The following is a 15,658-nucleotide window of genomic DNA, read 5'->3' on the forward strand; positions in this document are numbered from 1 at the left end:
CAGCCTTCGGCTCAGGTCATGATCCCAGGGTCCTGGGTTCGAGCCTGGCGTCGGGCCCCCTGCTCAGCGGAGAGCCTGCTTCTCCCTCTCCAGCTTCCCTGTGCTTGTGTTCCCTCTCTCTCTGTGTCTCTCTCTGTCAAAACAAACAAACAATAAAAAAACTTAAAAAAAAGTGTTATGTGTCACAAAAGTAACCAAATTTCCTTGTTGATTGCATTGTAAGGAACTCTAACCAGATCTTTAACCACAGCCAGTTTTGAGGTTTTTTTGGTCATTTGCAGCTGTTGTTTTAGTCAGACACTCTTGCAAATGTGTTTCCCTTTTAAGATGATTCATGGAGAGGACTGGGATAAATACAGAGCTCTGACGATTTCTGGAACCAATGGGAAGACTGCATTCAAACAGAATAAGATTTGGTAGCATGGGACTGGATGAATTGAAGAAGGCGAGTTGTCGAAGTCTCAGATGCCAAATAAGGTTCGGGAAATAATGACAAATGCATGTTCCTTTAGCACATTGGAGGAGATTATGTTAGCAAGAGTAAAAGCTAGAAAACCAAGGCTTCTGAGGATGGATGTAAGCATGGAGCATTGATGGGGTCTTTCCTAAAGATCTTTATGCCCTCCGAGAGATTAAAGCTGAAAGCCTTTTTAAACTCATTGTCAACCTGCTTTGCCCTGTCATTTTTGCTCATGAACTTTTTTTTTAAAGTTTTATTCATTTAAATAATCTCTACACCCAGAGTGGGGCTCGAACTCACAACCCCAAGGTCAACAGCCACACGCTCTTCTGAGTGAGTCTGCCAGGTGCCCCCGCTCATGGACTTGTTAAAGCAGGTCGGGCCGTGGCACTTTTGGGAGAAGCCAGACATAGGCAGATGACAAAAACAGAATTTGGATTGGAGGATCCCCCTCCGTCCTTGCAGTTGGTGATGCAGGCGTGAGAAGGAGCCCGACCCCCCAGCGGCATGCAGCCTTGCTCCAGGAGGCCTGTGTTTGTGGTTGATGGGTAACTCTTTCGGTACCTTGTTCCTCTAGAGATTTTGCTTTGGAAGCTGGTGCCCTTCTACTTGGTGATCAAAGCATTTGTGGAATAGGTGAACCTGAGAAGATAGGACAATCAACACGAAGTCTTGTTAGAAGTAAGGCAGCAGCAAAGCGACGAGGCTGGGGTGGTTGTGTGGCCTCCCTGCAGGGACTTCCGGGATTGCTGCTCCAAGTCCGGTTGCAGGACACGACAATAAAGACAAGCTGTGGGGCGCCTGGCGGGCTCCATCGGGAGAGCATGCAACCCTTGATCTTGGGGTTGTGAGTTAGAGTCCCATGGTGGGTACAGAGTTTGCTCATAAATGAAAGACCAGTGGCTTCTGAGAATTTAGAAAGGGGGAGCACGTTGCTGTCCAGATTTGACTTGGTCTTCAGGCTGGTACACTCCAAATGAGAACCATGACCCCTTACTGTCTGCACATGTGATTGCGTGAAGACCTGGAAAGCAGAGAACCGTGGCAGCTCGGTATGAATCGTCAAGATTCAAATACTTCTGGACTTGAAGTGGTTTCTGATAAAACATTATGAGAAAGATGAAAGGTGGTTCCTGGAGAAACCCAGGATCCAGTCTCTACCAGCGATTGCGAAAGTACACTGGTTTTGCTTGGCAGTACGTTCCAGCCAAAGCCATCCATGGAAGCTGTTACGATTCCTCAAGATTTTTACCTTGAACTCTAGAAACAGAGCCAATGGTTACAAGGCTCACCAGTCACTACTAGGCACCTGGGATCTCTGATTCATCCAACAGAGGCCCAAGCAAGGTCAGAACGCAGAGAGGAACCAACCAAACAAAGATGCTGAGGATTTCAATGTCATCAACTTCCACAGATTGCCAAAGAGCGACAAACGTTTCAGGACGCTGATTTTGAAAATCATATTGGATCACTACATGACCAAGGTTACTTCTTGCAAAAAAAGACCCAAACGGCATAGTTTACCACCTTCAAACTGGTAAACTATGCAGGACTACCTGGGAACCTCCTGGGATTATTAAAGAATATGGAAAAAATAACCCCCAAACTTCTGGAAGATGATATCTTGAAAGTAGTAATAGGAAAGGTGTTGATTATAAATTTTTTTAAATGACTCTTGTTTGAAACATGGCTGGGTCCCTGATGTTTGTTCTTCCAGACTTAACATGTTTTTCTCTTAAGCTATCTATGACTTTGAGAAATTTGGTAAAATACTCCTTTGTCAGCACATAGAAGACATTTAACTTTTGTCCCTACTCCAGCCTTCCAAGACCCAGAAACTCTCCGTGAGGGTTCTCATATTCTCTTCTGGTCTCCTTCTGACGAGGCAAGTTGGAGGGGCAGCAGTTTGGGTCGGGAGGCACGACAGGGACAGGAGCCAGGGAGAGGAAATTGTGACATGGGTTCTGGGCAGGGTCTGAGGTTTGGGAACGTTTTCTACGAGGGACAGAGTGCACGCGGCCACATTTCCGATTCGTGAACTGAAGTGAGCTGGTCACCGTGGGGCTGCTCGTGGCTCTTGCCCTCCGCCTGGTTTTGGATTCTTCAGTTTACGGTTGTCCGTGTGGAGGGCCAAGGATTTGTGGGTTTGCTGCAGGCCTGACAGAACTCTGCAAACTGCACAGAGAAGGGACCAACATTCAACCTGCTTCCCGGTAGGTGAACCCAACAGAAGCCTTCCTCCAGGGACTAACCTTGCTTCAATGACAAGACCCCAGAACTTGAATGACATCTTTCCCTTTCTGAGGACTGTTTCTGGATCAGGATCTGGAAATGGCTTCTTCACTGAAATTGAACAGGAATACCAAGCAGTACATGAAAACAGTGATTTTCATGACAATTTTAGGCCTCTCTGGGGAAATCTGCCATCAGACAACCAGGGCTTGGGCCAAGATGGACCAGGAGAAGATCTTATTATATAAAAGAGAGGGTTTCCCATCTTGATATCAGGCAATGCATTCAGTATATTTTATGTACCATAGTTAAATGAATAATTTTAGAACAAAAAGTTTTATAGAAATTTTAGAACATCTGAAAAAGAAGTTCAAGTTTTATCACCTTTTTTTTTTTCCTTCATGAATTCTTAAATCTTCCTTTAGCTATCCTATTGTCTGGGAAAATACCTGTATTTCCTTTGTATCATTGTCAGCCAATATCACTATGAAATTAACTAGACTGCCCATGTCTATAAAATTGCTTTAAAGAATCATTCATACTGTTTTTTAAAAAATATTTTATTTATTTGACAGAGAGAGAACACAAGCAGGGGGAGAGGCAGGCAGAGGGAGAACCAGGGTCCCTGCTGGGCAGAGAGCTCGACACAGGGCTCCATCCCAGGACCCCAGGATCATGACCTGAGCCGAAGGCAGACACTTAACTGACTGAGCCACCCACGCGCCCCTAGACTTTTTAGACTTTTTTTAAATTTAGTTTGAGAAGCAGACTGACAGGCAAAATTTCATATCTAAGTCTTTAGAACTGACTGTGATTGTGAATCACAGGTATGTCTCTTTTATTATGAAAAACCCAGATGAAACACGTGGTGAATTTATGGAGTGGGTATTCGGCAAGTCCAGGTAAAGCACAAATTGCTCTAATGTTACCACTGGATGTGTTTGTAGAGCTGGTGGACATTGTTCAGAAGTGTGTTTCTTGTTACAACTGGAAACTGCAGACCCAAATTAAAGCACAATTGTGCTCTCAGTGCTTCATACCGTTTTGCCTTTTCCCCTAGATATCTGTGTATTTTCAAATTTTACTGTATTAAAGCAGAACTAAAACAATAAAACAACAAAAAAACTAAAGCAGAACTAGAAGAAGAAGAAGAAGAAGAAGAAGAAGAAGAAGAAGAAGAAGAAGAAGAAGAAGAAGAAGGGGGAGGGGGAGGGGGAGGGGGAGGGGGAGGGGGAGGAGACGACACAACTGGAAACCTCTTATGACCAAGCCTTTGACTGGAATGTCATATTTGAGAGAGACACACGCACAGACTCAGATGTGACCAGACAGCTTCAAGGAACTAAGGTTGACTTTATGGAACCAATGAGCCCTTTGGGAAATCTGGCCTGGTCCCTGGCTTACAGGGTTCCCAGCAGCCTTACCCAGTGAGTGAGGAAGGTCATTTCCTGGCAGGTGCAGGAACCTCAGGATACTTTGGGGACCTTGAGAAGAGAAGAATTCACATGCCCATTGCTCTATGGGCCACTCAGAAAGATCGCCAGAGACCTTCACGTTGCAAACTGGGGAGATCTATCTAGCTGCTACTGCCTGCCCCGACTCCATCGGAAGATGCTCCAAGTCAGGCCTCTAGAACAACTTAGAGGCACCGAACCTGGACAGCCTGGCAGGTAGATTTTACTGTGGTGCCAAAACCAACTGGTCATTTTTTATATTTGCTACTTCCTGTAGATTCCTGGGTAAGTTGGCTTGAAGCTTTTCCGTGCATTCTGAGAAGGCCTCAGGAGTTGTCAAAACCTTTAAAATAATTCCTATGTTTGGATTGCTGCTAACAATTCAGAGTGACAAGGAGTGGCGTTTGTGCCGAAAGTCACACTAAGTGTCCAGTGCCTTGGGCATTCCCTGGAAATTACATGTTTCCTGGAAAAATGAACCATCTATTTAAAAGAACTCTGGCAAAAAGTGTGCCGTGAAGCGGACTTGGGAAAAAGCTTTGCTGGTTGCCCTGCTTTGGGTAAGAGTGGCCTCTAGAAATAGGCATGTTTCAGCCCCTCTGAACCATTCTATGGAAGACGTTTTCTATACTCTTTTCATGACTTAGGCTTTCCCGATGGGGCTCATGTTAGGGAACTGGATATTCTCAGGTACCTTCAGTCTCGGGGAAATACTCAAAGTTTGCTTCAGGCAGGTTGATGAACGCCACCGATGTGCCCTTATCCCTGCCTGAACGCTGGAGACGTGGTGTCACGAAGACCATAAGACCTGGCACGTGGAGGACCAGCTCCGCCCTCACGGGACAGGACCTCTTTGCGGTGCTGTTGACGAGCAACTCTCCGGGGCAACGGAAGAGAATTAAGTGGTGGGTTCAGCACCACATTAAGCTGGTTCCACAAGATTCCTCAGGTTCCTGGCACCCTGTGAAGGAGAACATCAGAGGAATCCTGCTCCGACTAGCAAGCCGCTGAGGGACCTGAAACTACTATTTTGGAGAGCTGGTCCCAAGAAGTCAAAGAATATTGCTAACTACATAAAGTTTCCATTCATCTAAGCCTGATCTAACCCCATGTCAGCAGGAAGGAGCTAGAGTGGTCATTGTCCCAGTTTCCTCCTGAATGAGGAATGATCAAAAGACAGTTGGGCTAGCGGCGCCTCAGTGGGTTAAGCCTCTGCCTTTGGCTCAGGTCATGGGATCAAGCCCCGCATTGGGCTCTCTGCTCAGCAGGGAGCCTGCTTCCTCCTCTCTCTGTCTGCCTCTCTGCCTACTTGTGATGTCTGTCTGTCAAATAAATAAATAAAATCTTAAAAAAAAAAAAAAAAGATAGTGTGGCTTGAAACCAGGGACCAACAGGACGAAGAAGAACAAGCTGCAACCTTTGACCCAGGCCTGTTGTTTTGGCCTGAAACGCCCCAACTCTTCTGCTCTAGGGAGGTGGATTTGAGCCTTGCCTCCTGGCTCCTCGCTGGGCTGCCTCTCAAGTAAACCTTTCTCTTGCTGCACATTTGATGCCTTCCTGACTGGCTTTGCTGTGTGTTGGGCAAATAGCTTGAGTTCAGTTACCCTAGGGACCTAGTGATTGTCCTGTAGCTTGCTCGTGGGTGGCCTGCAGAGCCTTCCCTTAAAGCATCAGCTTGGAGCACCTGGGTGGCTCAGTGGGTTAAGCCTCTGCCTTCAGCTCAGGTCATGATCTCAGGGTCCTGGGATCGAGCCCCGCATTGGGCTCTCTGCTCAGCGGGGAGCCTGCTTCCTCCTCTCTCTCTGCCTGCCTCTCTGCCTACTTGTGATCTCTGTCTGTCAAATAAATAAATAAAATCTTAAAAAAAAAAAAGTATCAGCTTCACCGAGGTATTATTTATGTCATTAAAATTCACCCGCGAAGGAGGGAAGAACAAGGTCGCCCAGGGCCTTCTGACTGGTTACGATAACATAGGACCATACCTACACATTTATGCCTGTTTTTACTTTTTAGAGACAGCCTATATCCATATATATATGTAAATATATGTAAAGATTTATTTGAGGAGGGAGGGGCAGAGGGAGAGAGAACCCTCAAGGGGGACTCCCCGCTGAGCCGGGACCCAACACGGGGCTCGATCCCAGGACCCCGAGATCATGACCTGAGCTGAGATCAGGAGCTGGCCGCCCAGCTCACTGAGCCACCCAGGCACCCCTCCGTTTATATATTTTTAATGGTTTTCTTTCCCTATTTCCTCATTATCATATGTAGGCTGTGGTTAGAGTAAATCCCATTTTGTATGGGAGCCAGCAAACTTTCTGTGAGGAGACACACAGAAGTATAAATATTCAGCTCCCTCGCGCCACACCAAAATGAGCCACACGGTAAATATTTGAGAGTTTGAGAGCTACTTAGTGTTTCACAAACGAACATGACTGGGCACCGAGGGTGGGCAGTGCAGCTCATATTTGTGTAACTTCCATGTGTCATGACATATTTTCTTTTTTTCAACCATTCGCAAACGTAAAATTCACTCTTAGCTCCTGGGCCACATGAATCCTGGCAGTTGGCTGGAGTTAGGCCCAGGCTGGTCCATGGAATGCGAGGAAGGCTTGTGGCTGTGGAATATGAGGAAGGGGCAGCTAAAAGGCCTAGAAGCGTGTGCACGTGTGTTCCGGCTGCAGACCCGGTCCTGACGCAGTGCTGTTCACTGACGCCCGGTGTCGTGGGAGGCCTCACGGTGCTGGGCATCCGATGGGCTTTGACAAATGCTCACCTTCACACTAGCCCCAGTGTGGTCTCCTGCGCCAGAGTCTCACTGCCCTAAAAGCCCGCCCTGTGCCCCCATGGAGTCCCTCCCTCCCTTTTCCCAAACTTCCGGCAACCACTGGCCTTTCCACCATGTCCATAGTTATGCCTTTTCCCGAATGTCCTATAGTTGGGATGACTGTATGTGACTTTCCAATCAGCTTCTTTTGCTTCGTGGTAACATTGGAGGCTGCTCCGGGTCTCGTAGTGGCTTCATGGCTCTCTTCTTATCACCGAGTCCCCTTCCATTGTCTGGTTGCCCCACAGTTTATCTGTTCTTCCACCTAGGGGAGGATATCATGATTGCTTCCACGTTTGTTTGTTTTTTAAAGTAGGCTCCAAATAAATAAATAAATAAATAAATAAATAAATACAGTAGGCTCCACACCCCACATGGGGCTCGAACTCACAACCCCAAGAGCAAGCGTCGCATGCTCTATGGATGGAACCAGCTGGGCACCCAATGGCTTCTAGTTTTCAGTCACCAATAGAGCTGCTATTAACATTCACGTGCACGTCTTTATGGGGACGTGCATTTTCAGCTCATCTGGGTAAATACCAGAGAGCATGCCTGCTGGCCAGTAAGGTTACGGTCAGCTTGGTGAGATGGCCGGAGTGGCTGTACCACTTTGCATTCCCTCCGGCAATGAGTTCCCGTTGTTCCGCGTCATGTCAGCATCTGGTGTTGTCAGCGTTTTGGATCATGGCCATTCTAATATGGTGTCGCGCTGTGGTATCTCATCACGGTTTTACTTTGCAGTGTTTCCCTGATGACATACGAGGTGGAGCATCCTTTCATTTGCTTCTTGGCCATCTGTAGGTCTTCTTTGCTGAGGTGTCTGTTCAGATCTTTCCCTTAATTTTTAATTGGGTGTTTGTTTTCTTACTGTTTTAAGAGTTGTGTGTTTTGGATACAAGTCTTGTGTTGGATCCGTGTGTATTTTGCAAATATTTAATTCTGATTTGTCACTTGTCTTTCACTCTTTCAGCAGTGCCTTTTACAGAGCAGAAGTTTTCAATTTTAATAAAGTCCAGCTTGCCAATTTTTTTCCATGGATTATGCTATTTGTGTTCTCTCTAAAAAATCATTATCAAGGGGCACCTGGCTGGCTCAGCCAGAAGAGCATGCGACTCTTGATCCTGGGGTGGTGAGTTTGAGCCCCATGTTGGGTATAGAGATTACTTAAATAAGAATAAAACAAAAAGTCATTGCCAAATGCAAGGTCACCTAGATTTTTTCCTAGCTTATAGCAGCTTTGTGTTTTATGTTTAGGTCTGTAATCCATTTTGAGCTAGTTTTTTGTGAAAGGTGTAAAGATGTATGTCTAGATTCATTTTTGTCCATGTAGATGCCCATTTGTTCCTGCACCATCTGTTGAAAAGGCTGTCCTTCCTGTATTGAATTGCCTTTGCTCCTTTGTCAAATACCACTTGACTCTATTTGTGTGGGTCTATTTCTAGGTTCTCTATTCTGTTCCATTGATTAGTTTTATCTGTTTTTTTGATCGTTTGTTTTTTGTTTTGTTTTGTTTTTTAGCCAGTACAACTCTGTAGTGATTATGGAAGCTTATAGTCAGACTTGAAGTTAGGTAGGCTCAGTCCTCTGACTTTGTCCTTCTCCCTCAATACTGTTTTGGCTATTCTTGTCATCCCCTCCCCCCCGCACCCCTCTGTCTGTACAAATTTTTAAATCAGTTGTGTTGATATGCACAAAATAACTTGCTGGGATTTTGATTTCTTTGCACTGAATCTGTGGCTCACTTGAAAAGAGCTGACATTTTAACAATATTGAGTCTTTCAATCCATGAACATGGAATGTCTCTCCATTTATTTAGATCTTTGGTTTCTTCCACCAGAGATCTTGTACATATTCTGTTAGATCTATACATAAGTATTCCATTTTGGGAGGGTGTGTGCTAATCTAAATGGTATTGTTTTTTATTTCAAGTTGTTCATTGCAATTAACTTAAAAAAGTATGTATTTATTTATTGGCAGGGGGAGGGGCAGAAGGAGAGAGTCCTAAGAAGACTCTGCTGAGTGTGGAGACCATTGCAGCCTGGATCTCACAACTGTGCCACCCAGGCTCCCCTGCAATTTACTTTTTGCTTGATTTTTTTTTTAAGATTTTGTTAGAGAGAGCAAGCATAAGCAGGGTGAGGGCCAAAGGGAAAGGAAGAAGCAGACTTCCTGGTGAGCACAGAGTCTGATATGGGGCTTGATCCCAGGACCCTGAGATTATGACCTGAGCTGAAGGCAGACACTTAACTGACTGAGCTACCCGGTTGCCCCTATAATTGACTTTTGCATATTAATCTTGTATCCTGAAAACAACTTGCTTTAGGAGTTTTTCTGTCAATTCTTTAGGATTTTCTACACAGATGATCATATCATTTGTGAAAAAGTTTTACTTCTTCCTTCTCATCTGTATCTTTTATTTCCTTTTCTTGTCTTACTGCATTCCTTAGGACTTTCAGTATGATGTTAACTTGGAGTGGTGAGAGGGGATATCTTTGCCTTGTTGATGATCCTGGGGGAAAGGATCTAGTTTTTCATTAACCATGATGTCAACTGGAGGTCTTCTGTAGATTTACCAAGTTGAAAAGGTACTCTTCTATTCCTAGTTTGCTGTGAGTTTTTGTCATGAATATTAGATTTCTTTAAATGCTTTTTCTGCACCTATTGGTATGCTCGTGTCATTTTTCTTCTTTAGCCTGTCATGTAATGGATTGTTTTAATTGAATTTTGAATTAGTCTTACATACATGGAATAGCTGGTTGTGGTATGTAATTCTTCTACCACAACATCGGATTCTTCTGCTACTATTTCGTTGAGGATTTTTGTATTTATGTTCATGAATATTGGTCTGTAGTTTTCCTTTCTTGTGATGTTTTTGTCTGTTTTTTGTATTGGGATAATGCTGATCTCATAAAATGAGTTAGGACGTATTTCCTCAGCATCTCTTCTTTAGAAGAGATTGAGAATTGGTATGCTTTCTTAAATGTTTGATCGAATCCCCTAGTGCACCATCTGGGCCTGGGGCTCTCTGTTTTGGAAGTTTATTAATTATTGATTCAGTTTCTTTAATAGATATAGGCCTATTCAGATTATTTCTATGTCAGTTTTGGTAGATTTTGTTTCTAGATTTTCAGATTTGTTGTGAGAGAGTTGTTCATAATATTCTTTTATTATCCCTTTTATGTCCACAGAATGTAGTGATGGCCTAGTAGTTACATAGTAGTGATGTAGTAGTAGAGTAGTAGTAATCATGTAGTAGTAGATTAGTAGTAGGTGTAGTGATGTAGTATAGATTAGTAGTAGATGTAGATTAGTAGTGATGGCCTCTTTCATTTCTGGTATTAATAATTTGTGTCTTTTTTTTTTAATTGGCTAGCCTCACTAGAAGTTGTTAATTAAAAAAAATCGTTCTGGGGTGCCTCGGTGGCTCAGTTGGTGAAGCATCTGCCTTTAGCTCAGGTCATGATCCTGGGGTCCTGGGATTGAGTCCTGCCATGGGTTCCCTACTCAGTGGTGAGTCTGCTTCTCCCTCTCCTGCTCCTCCTGCTTGCACTTTCACTTGCTCTTGTCAAATAAATAAATAAAATCTTGAAAAAACACTCAATCATTCTTTGATTTCATTGGTTTTTTCCCCCTCTACTTATTTCTTGTTTTCATTTTCATTGATTTCTGCTCTAATTTTCATTATTTCTTGTCTTCTTACTTTGTTCTTTTTCTAGTTTCCTAAGGCAGAAGCATAGATTACTGATTTTAGATCTTTTCTTTTTCTTTTTTCCAGTGGGTCCACATCCAATATGGGGCTTGAACCTGTAACCCTGAGACCAAGAGTTGTATGCTCCACCAACTGAGCCAGCTAGTCACCCCTTCTTCTCTAATAGGTGCATTTAATGCTATAAATATTCCTCTAAGGACTGCTTTTGTTGCATCTAGCACATTTTAAATTGCATTTTCATTTATGTCAAAATATTTCTTTTGAGACTTCTTTGACTCATGTTATTTAGAAGCTTGTTGTTTAATCTCCAAGTATTTGGTGGGGGGCGGATTTTCCAGCTCTCTTTCTGTTGCTGATTTCTAGTTTAGTTTCATTGTGGTCTGAGAGCATACATAACATTTCCTTCTTTTGAATTTGTTAAGGTTTTTTAATGTCCCAGAATCTGTTTACATGAATGTTCCATGTAAGCTTGAGAAATATGTGTATTCTGCTGTTAGATGAAATATTTTATAGATGTCAGTTAGATTTAGTTCATTGATGACACTGTTCAGTTCAACTGTGTCCCTACTGACTTGCTGCCTGCTGGGTCTATCACTTACTGAGAGGGATGTTAAAGTCTTCAACTGTGATAGTGGACTTGTCTTTTTCTCCTTGCAGTTCTGTGAGTTTTTATCCCATGCATTTGATACTTTGTTAGGGCATATACATGAAGGACTTTTATATCTTCTTAGAGAAGTGATCTCTTTATCATTATATAATGTCCCTCTTTACCCCTGATAATTTTCCTTGTTCTGAAGTCTGCTTTGTTTGAAATTAATATAGCTATTTAAGCTTTCTTTTGATTTGTATTACTGTGATGTTTATTTCTCTAGTCTTTTACTTTTCTTTTTACAAGATTTATTTATCTTAGGGAGAGAGAGAAAGGGCAGACACATGAGCAGGGAGAGGGACAGAGGGAGAGGAAGAGAAGCAGACTCCCAACCAAGCACAGAGCCCGGTGTGGGTCTTGATCCCAGGACCCCAAGATAGTGACCTGAGCTGAAATCCAGAATCAACTGTTTAACTGACTGAGCCACCCAGGTGCTCTTATTCTTTTACTTTTAATGTTTCTCTGTATTTAAAAATGGGTTTCTTGTATACAACATATAGTTGGGTCTTGTTTTTTAATCCACTCGAGGAGTCCTTGTTTTTTATTTAATCATTGATATTTGGTGTGATTATTTTATTTTTTCATTATGGGGAGAGTTTTTTAAAAAAAATCATTCTATTTTTCTTCATGATAGATGTATTCTTGGATCCCCCATTCTGCCCCTCCCCCCACACCTCTGGTAAAACATCAGTTCTCTATAGTTGAGACTCTGTAGTATATAGAGTCTGTTTCTTGGTTTGTCTTTTTTCCTTTGTTTCTTAAATTCTGCCTATGAGTGAGATCAGATGATATTGCTCTGATTTATTTTGCTTAGCATTATACTCTCTAGCTCTATCCATGTTGTTGCAAATGGCAAGATTTCATTCTTTATTGGCTATAGAATATTCCTTTGTGTGTGTATGTGTGTATGTGTGTGTACACATCTTTATCCCTTCATCTGTGAAGGGATATTTGGGCTGCCGCCATAGCTATTGTAAATAATGCTGCAATAAACATAGAGGTGCATGTATCCCTTGGAATTAGTGTTTTTGTATTTTTTTGGATAAATATCCAGTAGTGCAATTACTGGCTCATAGTGTAGGTCTATTTTTACTTTTCTGAGAAACCTCCATACTGTTCTCCAGAGTGGCTGCACCAGTTTGCATTCCCACCAACCATGCACAAGGGTTCCTTTTTCTCCATATCCTCACCAACACTTGTTTCTTGTGCTTTTGATTTTAGCTCTTCTGACAGGTGAGAGGGGATATCACATTGTAGTTTTGATTTGCATTTCCCTGATGATGAGTGATGTTGAGCATCTTTTCATGTCTTCTACTCATTTTAAAATTGGATTATTTGGAGTTTGGGGGGTATTGAGTTGGAGTTCTTAATATATTTTGGATACTAATCCTTCATCAGATACATCATTTGCAGATATCTTCTCTTGCCTTTTGTTGATCATTTCCTTTGCTGTACAGAAAACTTTTTATTTTATATGTAGTCCCCATTAGTTTATTTTGGTTTTAGTTCCCTTGCCTCAGGAGACATTATCTAGAAAATACGGCTGGTGTCAGAGCAATTACTGCCTGTGCTCTCTTCTAGGATATTTATGGTTCCAGGTCTCATATTTAGGTCTTCAATCCATTTTGAGTGTATTTTTGTGCAGAGTAAAATAAAGTGGTTCAGTTTCTCTTGAATTGTCCAACACCATTTGTTGAAGCCTTTCCTTTTCCCTTTGTATAGTCATTTCACTTTTGTCAGAGATTAACTGACCATACAATTGTGGGTTTAGGGGCTTTAGTTCTATTTTCATTGATCAATGCGTTTATTTTTATGCCAGCACCGTACTATTTTACTTACTTCTGCTTTGTAATAGAACATGAAATCTGGAATTCTGATACCTTGTTTTGTTCTTTGTTTTTGAGATTGCTTTGACTATCGGGGACTTTTGTGGCTCCATACAAATTTTAGGATGGTTTGTTCTAGTTTGTGAAAAATGTTGTTGGTTATTCTGATAGGAATTGCACTAAATCTGTAGACTGCCTTGGGTATAATAGGCATCTTGGCATTATTTGTTCTTCCAACCCATGTTCACGGAAGGGTTTTCCATTTCTTTGCCATTATCTTCAGTTCCTTTCATCAGTGTGTTATAGTTTTCAGGCTTCAAGTCTTTTGCCTCTTTGGTTCCTAAATATTTTAAATTTATTTATTTTGTTAAATAAACATATAATGTATTTTTATCCCCAGGGGTACAGGTCTGTGACTCGCCAGGTTTACACACTTCACAGCACTCATCATAGCACACACCCTCCCCAATGTCCATATCCCCACCCCCCTCTCCCGTCCCCCCTCTCCCCAGCAACCCTCAGTCTGTTTATTGAGATTGAATCTTTTATGGTTTCTCTTATTCCTAAATATTTTACTGTATTTGGTGAAACTGTAAATGGGACTGTGTTCTTTTTTTTTTTTTTTTTAAAGATTTTATTTATTTATTTATTTGACAGAGATTACAAGTAGGCAGAGAGGCAGGCAGAGATAGAGAGGCGGTAGCAGGCTCCCTGCTGAGCAGAGAGCCCGATGTGGGGCTCGATCCCAGGACCCTGAGATCATGACCTGAGCTGAAGGCAGCGGCTTAACCCACTGAGCCACCCAGGCGCCCCGGGACTGTGTTCTTAATTTCGTTTTCTGCTGCTTTGTTAGTGTATAAGAATGTGACAGATTTCTGTATACCGATTTTTGTATCCCGTGACTTTATGAAATTCATTTATCAGTTCTTAAGAGTTTTTGGGTGGAGTCTTTAAGGTCTTTTCTATATAGTATGTCATTTATGAGTAGTGGGAATTTTACTATTTCCTTACCAGTTTGGATGCCTTTTACTTATGTTGTGTAATTGCTGTGGCTGGGACTTCCAATACTATGTTAAATAAAAGTAGTGAGAGTGGACATTCCTGTCTTGTTTCTTACCTTAGGGGAAAAAGCGCTGCTTTTCTACATTGAGCATGATGTTGGCTATGGAGGACATTTTTTTTTTTTTTTGGTTGTGAATTTCTCACATAAGGCCTTTATTATGTTGAGGTGTTTCCTCCAGACCTACTTTGCAGAGGGTTTTTTTTTTTTTTTTTAATTGTGAATGGATATTGTACTTTGTCAGATGCTTTTTCTGCATCTATTGACATCATCATAAGGTTTTTATCCTCTTATTGATGAACAATCACAAATGATTTGCAAATATCAGAGTTGCATCCTGGGAATAAATCCCATTGGATGGTGAAACACATGATTTTTTTTTTTTAATGTATTGTTGGATTGTTAGTATTTTGTTGAGGACTTTTACATCAATATTTATGATATTGGCCTACAGTTCCCTTTTTTGGGGTTTATCTGGTTTTGGTATGAGGGTGAGGCCTTGAAAAATGAATTTGGAAGTTTTCTTTCCTCTTGCAGTTTTTGGAATATCGTTTGAGAAAAATAGGTATTAACTCTTTAAATGTTTGGTAGAATCCAGGGTGCCTGGGTCACGCAAGTCAGTTAAGTGTCTGCCTTCAGCTCAGGTCATGATCCCAGGGTCCTGGGACCGAGCCCCACACCGGGCTCCCTGCTCCGTGGGGAGTCCGCTTCTCTCTCTGCCGCTCCCCCTGCTTGTGTTCTCTTGCTTGCTTTCTCAAATAAAATCTTAAAAAAAAAAAAAAGTTTGGTAGAGCTCACTTGTGATGAATTATAGTTTATTATTTTAAAAGAGATTTTATTTGACAGAGAGAGATCACAAATAGGCAGAGAGGCAGGGAGAGAGAGAGAGAGAGAGAGAGGAGGAAGCAGGCTTCTTGCTGAGCAGACAGCCCAATGTGGGGGTCGATCCCAGGACCCTGGGATCATGACCCGAGCCGTAGGCAGAGGCTTTAACCCACTGAGCCACCCAGGCGCCCCAAATTATTGATAGTTTATTATCTACCACATTTGTTCCTGTTTTGTATCCTTACCCTTTTTGTTCTCATTTTTTGTCTTCTACTCTTTTTTGGGAGGGGAGGGGCAACAGAAGGAGATAAAGTGTGGAAGAGGCCACTCTCCTTCTCTTCACTCCTTGGCATGCAGAATGTGGGAGGATGACTTGGGCTTGGACAGATGGGCACCCCCAGGCAAGACTTGAGTCTTGATCAAATGACGGAGCAATTACAATTTATTCGCAGCAGTGGGTCAGCGCCATCGTCCTGCAGCAACTTAGCTGTTCTAGGAAAACAGATAGTCTTGAGGAAACCCCATGTGACTTGAACCTGAGTTCAAATCCTAGCTGTTGTGACTTCAAATATCTTCCTGTATTTACATCATCAAGTGATGAGATTTTACCAGGGAA

Source organism: Mustela nivalis (genome assembly GCF_964662115.1).
Source record: "Mustela nivalis genome assembly, chromosome: 10".
NCBI lineage: Eukaryota > Metazoa > Chordata > Mammalia > Carnivora > Mustelidae > Mustela > Mustela nivalis.